This window comes from Terrapene carolina, unplaced genomic scaffold (assembly GCF_002925995.2).
Source record: "Terrapene carolina triunguis isolate 2854851 unplaced genomic scaffold, T_m_triunguis-2.0 Scaffold66, whole genome shotgun sequence".
NCBI lineage: Eukaryota > Metazoa > Chordata > Testudines > Emydidae > Terrapene > Terrapene triunguis.
The window spans coordinates 21,595,242-21,607,774 of record NW_020664417.1 but is presented as its reverse complement, the minus strand read 5'-3'; the positions used below and the strand labels follow the sequence as shown (position 1 = coordinate 21,607,774).

The 12,533-nt window shown below is 37.0% G+C and overlaps 1 protein-coding gene across 1 annotated transcript in view; it reads left to right on the top strand.

Moving 5' to 3' along the window:
• Positions 1 to 12,533, top strand: part of LRBA (LPS responsive beige-like anchor protein) — a 558,096-nt gene that overhangs the window by 250,732 nt on the left and 294,831 nt on the right. The window lies entirely within an intron of this gene.

Genomic DNA, 12,533 nt, shown 5'->3' with positions numbered 1-12,533 from the left:
AGAGTTTGTAAAGTTTTCCATCTGGTGTATTACTATTTTGCTATAGAACCCTTGTAGTATTGCTAGTGTTGAAGTTGTCAGGGTTTTGCAAAAACTCCTATTTTCAGATATTTCATAACCAATTGAAAAACCCTTGTGGCTGAAACTTGATACAAAGGACTTAAGCCAGAAAATTTTCTTACGGATCTCGAGAAAAATCTGTTCAGTTTCTTTGGCTTACGCAAGGAAATACACATTACCTACTTTTATGTATTATGCAGTCATAAAAATACTGCTAAAGATATCAAAAGGTATCAGAGTATACTAAGAACTAATTTGCCTGAGAAATCTTCATTTTCTTAAATCAAACTTTTTGGGAGGGGGTTTGTGTGAGAGAGAGCGAGAGCAGGGGAAAAACAGGCCTCTGGAGGGGGAAAAAATTGTGAGGCTACTTTAAAAAAACCCATGATTTTTCACAATGTCGCTTCTAATAATTAATGCCTAAATAGATATAATAGCAAAAATTTCCCACATCAATCTGCAGCTGACCAAAAGATTCCATATCAGACCTGACCATGGTAATCCACACATCTGTGACATCTAGGCTTGATGATTGCAATTAATTATTCCTACGAATGAAGCCACACCTTGACAAAAACTCTAGCTGGTATAAAATACACGTTTAAAAAATGCTCATAGGAAAGGAAAATATCTTTAAAGGAAGAGAAAAAAATCCACATGCATATACTGTTACTCTGCCAAGAGGTGCATAGTACTAAACTGATTAACTACCTGACCTTGTTATAACTTTGTCCTCTCTAATTCCTCCATCCCCCCATATTTTTCACTTGTAGTGTCTAATCTTGTCTTTGTAAACTTTGACTGGAATGCAAACTCTTCATGGCAGGGAAAAAGTATTCCTCATTTGTGAAACATTTAGCATGCTTTTGGGCACTCAAAACTAACTAATATACATGCTGAATCTAGACAATCATTACTTCCTAACAGGGTGTTAGCTGCCTCTATTTACTCAAAAGAGGAGGGAGGCTATTGACATGTTATGAATTAAAATGGAACCTCTTATTTTGAACTGGCAATAGGTCCTGATAGCTGTAAGACACCAGATGGATTGGCAGTGGGTTTTGAGGTTTTTGATTGACACATTTATAGTATGACCAGGTTTATGTGCCCAAAACCCTCAGCCCAGAGATAGCACAAAAGAATAAATGGCTTGTAGGTCACACAGCAGTTGGAAAAGCAGACAAACTCTATCTGAAGAACTTGAACACAGAGCTATTGCTGGGGGTGTGAAAATAATAGGCTACGTATGAGCTGTAAGGCAAGCTTTGCTTTTGCCATTTTACCTGTATTAAAGAATGCACAGAATTCTAATTAGACTATAGAGTATCGTGTGTCTTGATCAACACATCACTTTTAAAACAAAGAAATAGACCACTTTTACAGTGCATGAGCCCAATGCTCCACTGCCTTGCATCTTGCACTGGTGCAAAGTAAGGCCAGGTCTACGCTTAAAACGCAGCTGCACCACTGTAACACTTTAATGAAGACACTCTTACACTGACGGGAGAGAGCTCTCCTGTCAGCATAGTTAATCCACACCCCCAAGAGGCAGTAGCTATATCGATGGGAGAAGCTCTCCTGCTGACATAGCACTGTCTACACCAGGTGTTAGGTTGGTTGCTCCGGGGTGTGGATTTTTCACACCCCTGAGTGATGTAGTTATACTGATGTAAGTCTGTAGTATAGATCAGACCTAAGTGTAAAACATTGATGTGTGTAGGTGGAGAATTCTGATTGGGTAGCATTTTACATTCACCTTGTGCAGGTGTAAATAACTACTCAGAGTGCCAAGTGGTGAAGAATCAGGCCCCCTATATTTCACACTGTACCAAAGCTGCTATACTATTACTACTTTACCTAACCTAAAATTTTTGGATTTGTTACTACCTGTAAATTACTGCTAGTACAAATTGCAAAGAGCAGTTGTTAAATCCATGATTTTCAATATGACCACACAAGTCCTATACTAAGTCTCCTATAGGGGTGAGGGATAGCTCAGTGGTTTGAGCATTGGCCTGCTAAACCCAGGGTTGTGAGTTCAATCCTTGTGGGGGCCACTTAGGGATCTGGGGCAAAATCAGTACTTGGTCCTGCTAGTGAAGGCAGGGGGCTGGACTCAATGACCTTTCAAGGTCCCTTCCAGTTCAAGGAGATAGGATATCTCCTTTAATTTAATTTAAAATACTAATTTTGCTTTCAGTGTATGACTTTAGATTAAATTTAGCCTACATCTTCCTAATAGAGTGTAGAGGCAGCATAAGAAGAATAGAGGGCCACTTGATCTGTGTAATTCAGTTACTTTTAATGTCATTAAATATACAACAGTGTCTCTGTTAACTGAGTATGCAGAGGTAACATACAGTAACATTCTCTTTAATCCACGCTCTGATAAATCACATACCTACCCAATTAATTAGAGATGCCTGATGGGGAACATTCAATGTATGCTTCTCAGTGACTGGGTAGTACACTGAGTCTCTTTACACAGCATGTCTGTTGTTGTCTGACAGTTTATTCACTGTAATATACAGGTGTGAATGATATTTATGCTAGTATACATTGACTTCATGCTGCCTCTCAGCTCTCTTGTGTTAGCTAAATCAATCTTATCTTAAAGTATGGTTCTTGCTTTCAATACACACTTTACATTTTAAATGTATCTATAGTAAACACCAGTTTAAAAAATACACACATACACTTTAGTGCCAGCTAAAGTAAAGATTGTATCCTCCTCCTCCTCAGACTGCTGGTTGGATTGTGGTACTGAATGGACTGCTTTGCCATCACATGCAGAAGTCCTTAGAAGTACCAATCAGCCAAGGCAGAGTTCCATCTGCTTATGCATAAGTAATATCCCCACTCTTATCTTCAGAAGTCATTTTGGGAAGGTGGGACAGAGATACAGAGCTGTAGTGAAAGGAGGCTCTGGAATTTTGGAGTTCATAATCCCACTGTGTGAAGTGAAAGGAGCTGTAGCTTTTGGCAGAATCATGGAAAGAGGGCACCTGGGCTGCTGACAAACAGTTGCTGTTAAAGAGCTGAGCTGGGGGAAGTGCCTGTCTGGTGTGGGGTGTCTCAGGTCAAGTCTTCACTGCACAGAAAGGTAATTGTTTTTTGTGTGTTTTTTTTACTGTAAATTAAGATAAAGTACCAGTAGCTTTTACCACAAGGTATCTAGGTGATGTTAACACTATACCCACCGCTTACGGTTGACCTGATCTAGTTTACCTCATGGTAAAACTAGTGCTTTCTCTCTACTGGGTTTGTTCATTCCACTCTCAGGAGCTACAGCACCATACGGTTTCCCTAGCTATTGTCTAGCAACTGCTGTAGCTGCAAGGGGTAGAAGCAGTGTCTCATCTGAGGGCAGCCACCAACACCAAAGAAAGGGAGGTGCTGGTGAACAGACACTGCCTCCAACCCTGCAAATGGCTTTTCCCAAGCAGCAGCTGCTTTTACGTGCCAGTGATACAGTATTCTCTCTCCTTCCTGCAGTGTGCCCCTTCCAGCAGACTGCAGTTATGTAGTCCACTAGTTCTCTCCTGAGTCTTCTGCTCCCCCTCGCTTGTCTCCTTTCAGTGTGAATGGATGGACACAAATGTTGCTTCCCCACAGGCTCAGTCCCTATGCTTTTCCTTTGTATGCCTAGTTAAAGACACCTAAAAATAGGTAGTGTATGTAGTTAAAATTCTGCTATATAAACTCTATCCAGTTGTGATGTAACATTAAGATGCCTTATTTTATAGTCTAGTGTTGTTGGAGATGGAATAATATAAACATACATGTTAAGCACAATGGGTCATTTGTTTTGTGACCTCCAATAAGACAAGTCGTCTTCTGGGGTATTATGGAGACCAAGTTCTTTAAAGGGTTTCTTACAAACAGACAAAGGGAATGCTATTTTTTCTCTATTCCACTCTGCTTTTTTAGATTAAGGATGTAAATTCTTATCTGGAAAGCAGTAAAGTATGTAAAAATTTAATGATGGTCCTGGATGTTGTCAAGAGTAATCATGTCATACATCAGAGAAGGGGGATTTGTAGATGGAATACCCAGCAAATGTAATATTCTTTCTTTCCTATTCTGCATTTTAGGATCATGTGGAATTAGAATAGCTGTAATTACACTGGGGCTGTTTTCCCTGTTATTCGTATTCTTCGTCTCTGGAGGTATTTTTAAAATGGGGGGGGGTGAGGAGGGGGAGCAGAGAATGAGGTAAACTCTACCAAATCACTCCAAAGGCTGATACTTTTATTTTTAACTTACCCTTGGTAAGGCCACTACACTTACTATTCCCATTATTGTATGAGAGGTCTGTGTTCCTATGAAAGTCAGTGCCAAAGCGCCTCTTGATTTCTTTGGGTGCATGATTGCTCTCAGAGTTTACCTATATGCAATATGATTTAAATCAGTAATAATATAGTTACATAGTACGAAATACTGTGTCTGACTGACACGTCACCTGCGCACACAGCTTCTGAAAGCCTAAGTACTGTTTAGATATACGAATGCTTCATAGTATTTCTTAGTATTCTGATAATTTACCATACAGTAGAACCTCAGAGTTATGAACACCAGAGTTGTGAACTGACTGGTCAACCACAACCTCATTTGAAATTGGAAGTACAGAGACAAAAGACGGGGAAAAAAATACAGTACTGGGTTGAACATAAACTACTAAAAAAAAGGGAAAGTTTAATTTTTTTTTGACAAGGAAAGGAAACTGTTTCTGTGCTTGTTTCATTTAAATTAAGATGGTTAAAAGCAACATTTTTCTTCTGCATAGCAAAGTTTTAAAACTGTATTAAGATAATGTTCAGTTGTAAACTTTTGAAAGAACAACCATAACACTTTGTTCAGAGTTACAGACATTTCAGAATAACGCACAACCTCCATTCCCAAGGCATTTGTAATTCTGAGGTTCTACTGTATTTGGAAAAAATACAATTTGGAAAATAAAAACTTTCCTAGTTTCTTTAATTATCTCCCCCAAAAAACTCCAACCTTGTTTTTTTTTCTTAGAAAATGTCTAACAAGGTATTTTCTAATCTGATTTGGCATGTAGCATGTCAGTATCTTCTCTCTTGCAATATGTTATCAAATAATTTCATTTTATCCATATTTTAAAAGTTTATTCCTTAACTAAAAACAAGAAAATTGTCCTATGCTACTATAAAACTGCAAAATGTGTTCTGCATAAACCTACCATGAAACAGTACATTTAGCACAATAAATTATCAAGTAGTATACCTCTTTTGACTCACATTCAGGCTGTGTCCCCCCAAAACATATTTTTATAGACTTTTTACATCACTGTTAATCAGATGAAATGGCAAGGTGTAATGGAGAGAATTTTTTTAGTGAACATTTCAGTAGCTGTTTTTCCTAGATTGAAATAGCATAGAAAATACAAATGAAACAAAAAGCCTCAAAACAAATCCTGAGCATGAACAACTACTCCTCCATTGTAAGAAAGAGCTTTCCAGGATACCAAAGGATTTATGTGTTCCATATACCTTTTAAAGAAAGTATTGCTTTTCCAAAATAAGGTCAAGATGAGTCTCTGATCAGTATCTTGTAAGGAGGGGGGGAATCTATTTTCAAACTTTTTTAGAACTCAATTGTCTTTTGAGAGAACAATATCTGTGGAGTATCGATCGTCTGTGTCCAGTAGTTAGTCAAAGGCTATCTCCTTTGACTAACCCCTTAGCATGGTGTCATCCTCCTTCATGTGATAGATTGTTACAATCTCAGCCAGTGTAATTACACAGTAGCCAAGTGGGTCATTTATTTCTGTACCTTCACCATTTACCAAAAATCTCCTTTATCTTTGGAAGCCAGCTCTTCCTTTTGCAGTAAAAGCAAAATAAGGCACATAAAACATTAGAGTCTAGAACTACGGGCTTGAAAAATCACTAGAAGAATAACTTTAAAAAACTGTTTTACCTTTTAGAACACCTAATATAGTTTTAAATCTATTTTTCCAGTGTCCTAGAGAACAAAACACACAAACGCAGTCCACTGTTTTTCATGTGCCTGATAAACGCTAATTTTTATTTCTGGATGTTTTTGTTTTATATTTTGTCTGTTAACAGCAGGTGCTTTCATTTACACAATGTCTTTTTTCCCCTTCAGTTCCCCGTCCTACTTAATTTCTCTTCATGGTGTTGGTTATGTTTAGCAGTGTTTTATAGTTAAAAGAATGGCATCTAAAACTGGTCATTTGTGGTATTTTAAGAGCAAATGCTATAGAAGGGCTGCTACTTTTCTTTGAAGGCACAATATTGACAATTTAAATGTATCTCTTCTTGAAAATATTTGGAGTTTAAAAGGAAAAAGTGTATAATTTCAACTTATTTGAAATTCTAAGGTTATCTTCCTGATTGTGTAAAAAGTCTCTTAACATGATTTCCAATGCATATTGTTAAATAAGACTGAAGCTCAATAGATTAGTGTACTAGCACTTTTTCATGTCATCTCATAGTTGAGACATGGATTCCTGTTAAGATTAGTTCCCAAATGAAGGACCTTTGACTTTGGTCATATCGCAAAGTATCTCATAATTTGGAAGTTTTCTGCTTGGAGGCCTAGGTTCAGAATAGCAAGAAAGTTGCTGGTCAGGATTAAGGAGCTGCATTTATTCATTTCCAGTCTCAAACATACCTGTGCACAACAATTCCCAGTGAAATTAATGTCAGTTTCTTGAGCATCACATTTCACTATGTAACCAAAAATAATTTGCCACTAGCCAGGAAAAAAGAAATTTGTTTTTGTATATTCATTTTTATAAAACTTCTTGTATTTCAACATACTGGAATCTAGATTTTGTATTGAAGAACAAACATATTTGCAGAATGAGGGTTTTTTAAATATTAAATTATTGCTACTTTTTGGTTTATATTTATTACTTTACAGTATCCCTACATATTTTTAAGACTGTGGCAGCATGTCAGGATCCTAAATCTTTCTCACTCTGACACATAAATCAGTTTATGTATGTTTATATTTGAATCCTTGGGCTGAGACAGCTTTGTGACCTACATCCTGATTCTAATTTCAGATGCATGACTCACATCTCAAAATCAAACATATTTGCTATTTTTTAAGGTACATGATAATTCATGCCATGATCTAGTTTAGGATCACTTTTTGATTAATCACCGAAGAATATTCTGAGAGAGAGCTACATATATTAAATTCCAAATATTGGGTTACTTGATACAGCTCTATATAGTATAGTTGTTACAGGGGTCTTTTCAATCTTAAAATGTTGGTGTAACTTAATAACCTCGAGTTGTTTCTTTGTTTCCTTCCCACTGCTTCCTCTGCCCAAGGCATCTCCAGTAGAGCACGTAAATATCACGGTTTTCAATAAAAAAACAAACATGGTTTTCATAAAAGAACCCAGGTTTGCTAGTCAAGTGATGTACTATTACATATTCCTCTTCTTCTTCTTCTCAGTCCTCCTCTCCCCTGTTCTCAACCTATCTAGCGGCCCCCATATCTGTTTCAGAATTTTGGCCTGAGACACAAGCTGATAGTTTTTGTGGGCCCACAGTACTACATCCAATATCTCAGTAATTTTGGTGGTGATACTGCAAACATGGTCCATCAATTCACATGCAGACTGCCCCCAACAAAGGCTGGCCAGTTATAGCTGGCAGATATGAAAATGAATAGTAGATTGGGGGGACGGATAGCTCAGTGGTTTGAGCATTGGCCTGCTAAACCCAGGGTTGTGAGTTTAATCCTTGAGGGAGCCATTTAGGGATCTGAGGCAAAAATCTGTCTGGGGATTAGTCCTGCCTTAAGCAAGAGGTTGGACTAGATGACCTCCTGAGGTCCCTTCCAACCCTGATATTCTATTGAGGGCAGGAGAAATGGAAAGATGAGTCCTATCTATGAAAACTCCAAAACACAATTTTTGGACCTCATGTTATCGTAACTAATCTAAAGTAAGGCATAATAACCTTGTATTATGCAAACCTTGACAGCCCCTATCTCTTATAGAAATATTTAATATGTAATGAATATTATGAGAAGTCTTGCAATATGAAGTCAGAATGTTGCATTTTGAGTTGGATTTCAGGTTACAGTGTGTGTAATATTTGGTTATTTACTGAGTTTGTAGTCAGGATACACACTAAGCGTATGCATTACAGTGCAATAATTAGCATATAATTTTCAACATTTCACTGAACTTTTGTCATAAAATTTAAGGGGATTTTAATTGCTAGTAATCAGGATTGCATGTTAATAGGCTGTAGATAATTAGGAAACCATTTGCATTTCTCTTCCCATGAATTTTCTTAGTATTCAGACCCTCATTTAATTAATAACTTTTTCTCATGAGGATTGGATAATCCTATTTAGTCACAGTAATAACAGACATGCCATTTTTTCCTTTAGCTTTTCCTTCAGTCCTAATGATTTTTTGGAAGGATTATAGTGTTGATTAGTTAGCTATATTAGTGTTAGATGTATTTTCCTTTTGGCTTCCAATAAACTAAAATAAACTGCCTTAGAAGCAACAATAGTAGCATTGAGTGTAAATCTTCATTGTTGTGCTTTTATCTCAGTTGGGGGGTGTTCTGAGTTTGGACAAAACTGTAACAATTAGTAAAGTATTTAGCAAGATTCTATTTTCAACATATTCATGCAGCTGAATGCACTGTATACTTTCCTATGCATTCCCAGTAAACCAGGCTACCTCATCCATTGTCATGTTTGTGGTAAATAGACATAGGAAATCCTTCTCTGGATTCTGCATAATTGAAATAAAGAATCGTTGAAGATATTTTAAATTGCAGAAGGATTCACTAATGGTGTCAGTATGAAAATGTTCCTTGTAAAAATCATATTAATAAAATCTGTCCAAATTCATGGAGCTAGATGAGGGTGTAAAATTACATTCACTGTAGAACGCAAAGTTGGCGCAGTTAATGCAAATAGATGTATGTGTAATAGTTTACTGTGTACTTCGGTAGGGTAAAGATATGTAATGGAACAGGGCAAAGGCTAGTAGTAACCATAGTAGCCCTTAAGCTATATAACACTGGGTAGTTCAGGACCCACCTCTTGTCTTGTTTGGTTTTGTTTGTTTATTTTATTAAACATATGTAAAGAAATGATGGAAAAGTGATCTTACAGCCAGAATAAGTGAAGTTTGATTATTTCTGAAAATAGGTGCATTCAAAGCAGTAAAAATGCATGAGGATGAGTCCAATGTACACAAGGAACAAGAATATCTGGTACAAATTTTTATTGTACCTCGTTAATTTGTCCTGCATTCAAAGCAGTAAAAATGCATGAGGGTGAGTCCAATGACAGAGGGAGATCAGACTGTGGGTAGCTACTCTGTTGGTTTTGTTCTCTTTACCAGACAGTACACCTACAAACAGAACTGTAAACAAGATAAGAAGGTCAACTGATAGAAATATAGCTGTTACAGTGAAAAGAAAAATTTAAAAAACTCATAACCTTCTTTATGCTTGATGCCAAGAGCTCTTGAAACCAAGAACAAAGTAATTAAATAAAATGGCAATTAATGCAATAGGCCGTATCCTTGTAAGTGTAACATAAGTGAAGTGGAAAAAAAAATGGCTGATGGCACTAGATATACTGAAATGCTAGATTAGGGCTTCTACAAAAATCAAATTTGATTTCCATCCCTTTCTCACTAGTCTGTTATGGCTCAGGATCTCTTTGAGAAAAAGAATTTGAGTAACTTTTCATAAATGTGTCTACCACTTTGTGGTGGTGATAGTACATAGACAAGTTTATAGTTACAGTAGCTTCAGCAGCACTAAAAACAGTAAACAAACAAGTGGGTCAGACATGTAACAACCCCTCTCTGCACCCACTACAAATCTGGTAAGGGCTTCCTACATTCTCTTTCTGCCAGTGAAAACAAAAGTCTGTTATTTTTTCATGAGATATTATCACTCCTGCTATTAGGACAATTATATTTTGAACTGGTATATGTATGCCATGTTTTTAATATTTATCAAGCCAAATTTAGAGGCAGTCTCAAGGAACTCTATAGAAGGTAAAGAAGAATGTGACAAGTGGGGAAATTTTGTGTTTAAAAAAAAAAAGTTGTTGAGAACAGTTTGTCCTGACTGGATTAAGACTTTTTCAGGTTTTCTTATGTTTTTCTTCATCTGTCCCCCAACGTCAGTGGAGGAGGTTCTTCTCCTTTTTTTCAGTAATCACTAAGTTCATTTTATTTGTGAGAATTTGTCTGCAGAATTCTATATTGTCTTCACCCTTGAGAGGATAGCAATGGATCTCATAATTAAAATATATGGTGATTGCACTAATCTGGTTACTTAATAATATGTTGCACAAGGGTCCTTAAATTACTACAACAATGTTAAAACTTGCTTCAAAGTGCCCTTCTAGCAACAGAATTTACTACAAAAGGAAAAGAAGAATTATTATCTGATGGAGATCAGCATCGTTATACTTTTGAATAGATAATTTAAAGGGTTCAGGATGGAGCAAAGAATTTTTAAAAGATCTAAATTTAACTAGTCAGGTTCAGACATATATGACTTGTGCCTCCCCATACTGGGAGGACACAATCTAAAGGGGAGGACACATGACCGTCCCACGTGTCTCCTCTGCCCAGTGACCCCTCCCTGCCCCATGTTACCTAGCTTCTTTAACAATCCATTTCACCTTGTATTTAGGTGTGACACTCTAAGTACCTTTCCCAACCAGAAGAAGAGCTCTGTGTAGCTTGAAAGCTTGTCTTTTTCACTAATAGAAGTTGGTCCAAGGAAAGATCTACCTCATCCATCTTGTCTTGGAAGTCATTAATAGCTTTCTATTTCATAGTCATTTGAGCATATAGAGCATGCAATTATGCTCTACTTGAGAGGCTGCAATCTCAGAATATTTTTCATCTGCAGCTTTTGCAAAGTATGATGATTTGGGAAGAATCGCTAGACACATGGATTAAACCCCCAAAGTGTGAAGCCTCCTCTGGGGCAATATACTTCCATAGATACCAGAGATGTTTTGCTTCCTTTTACAGTTTGACATCACTCGTATATCTTGATATGGCAATAAAGTGTTATTGAATTGAACTAAAATTAACTGTAAAGTTTACCTAAATTTGTTTTTTTCAGGACCTATGTTTTAAGAAATCTTTAAAAAAAACAAAAAAAAAAAAAGGAGAGAGAGAGAGAGAGAGAGAACCACAGAGTGGTATCCAGGGATTCCTCTATGCATAGAATATATCTATTGGGAACCACTGACTTTTGAAATGGAGATCATTGCAAAACGTGGCATATGGTTGAAAACCAGGAATGGCATTTGTCTCAATATTGAGGGTGACAAACTGGGAAATGTGGGGAGGAGAAAAATAAGGATTAAGCCATTCATTGAGCAATGATTTTGTCATACAGCTTTTCACATTCATAAAATTCGGAAAGGACATGGTTCCATAGGTGACAAATCTAGCTGCCTCTGTTTGGTTAATGCAGATTGTAAGGAACATGACACTAGATAACTGAACTGGTCAGGCATTTTCTGATGGAACATTTTTCCGTTGGAAACTGAATTTGTTGAAAGCTAATTGTTGTGTGGAAGCATATTGATTTTGACAAATTTTCATTTTGGAAAAAAAGACAGTGTGTCAATAATAATGAAACATCTTGGTGTGACATATTTGGAATGTAATGTTTTGATTTTTCATTTCATTACATTTTCAAATGTACTCCATAGTGGAATACTCTGCACCGGTATTGACCAGAAGTAGCCATACTTGACTTGTTAATGTCCAACTGAACACTGCAGTATGGTGCATCATTGGACGCCTCAAGTCAACCCCAACACCTTGGCTGCCAGTGCTGTTGCACATTGTCCCCCCCATCCATTTGCCACGATGCCGCAATTCTTTGGAAATATCAGAGGATTGTGGAAAATGAACATTTTCCCATTCACTAGGACCTTAATAACCCTCCCTCACCATGGCTTGAAGTCACATAAGCCCTTTTGGACCCGCACATTTAACTTTCAACAATACAACTTCAACCCTGATGAAACTTGGAAAGCCAAATGGTGTTTTACAAGAGGTTACAAATAAACACCCCATAAAAGACCTGACATAGAAGATCCCTGGCTTCAATCTCCCACAAAGCTCATGGGCAACCCTAAACTGCATCCGCACAAACTATGGCAGATGCAGATAGTTGCTGCACACACGGAAAATTAAAGACTCTCCAGTGTGTGACTCTGGTCATCCAGAACAGACTATAGAACATGAAACAACTCAATGCCCGATTTACAAATACAAGGGAGGCATCACAGTGATTCACTCAGCTACTCCAGACGCAATTATCTGGCTTAGCCATCTGAATATAAAATTATAGTTGTTGCTCTACATTTACATCAGCTATACAAAGAAGAAGATGATTTCAAAACTTTTTGTTTCAAAATTTATTTCATGTTATATATATATATAT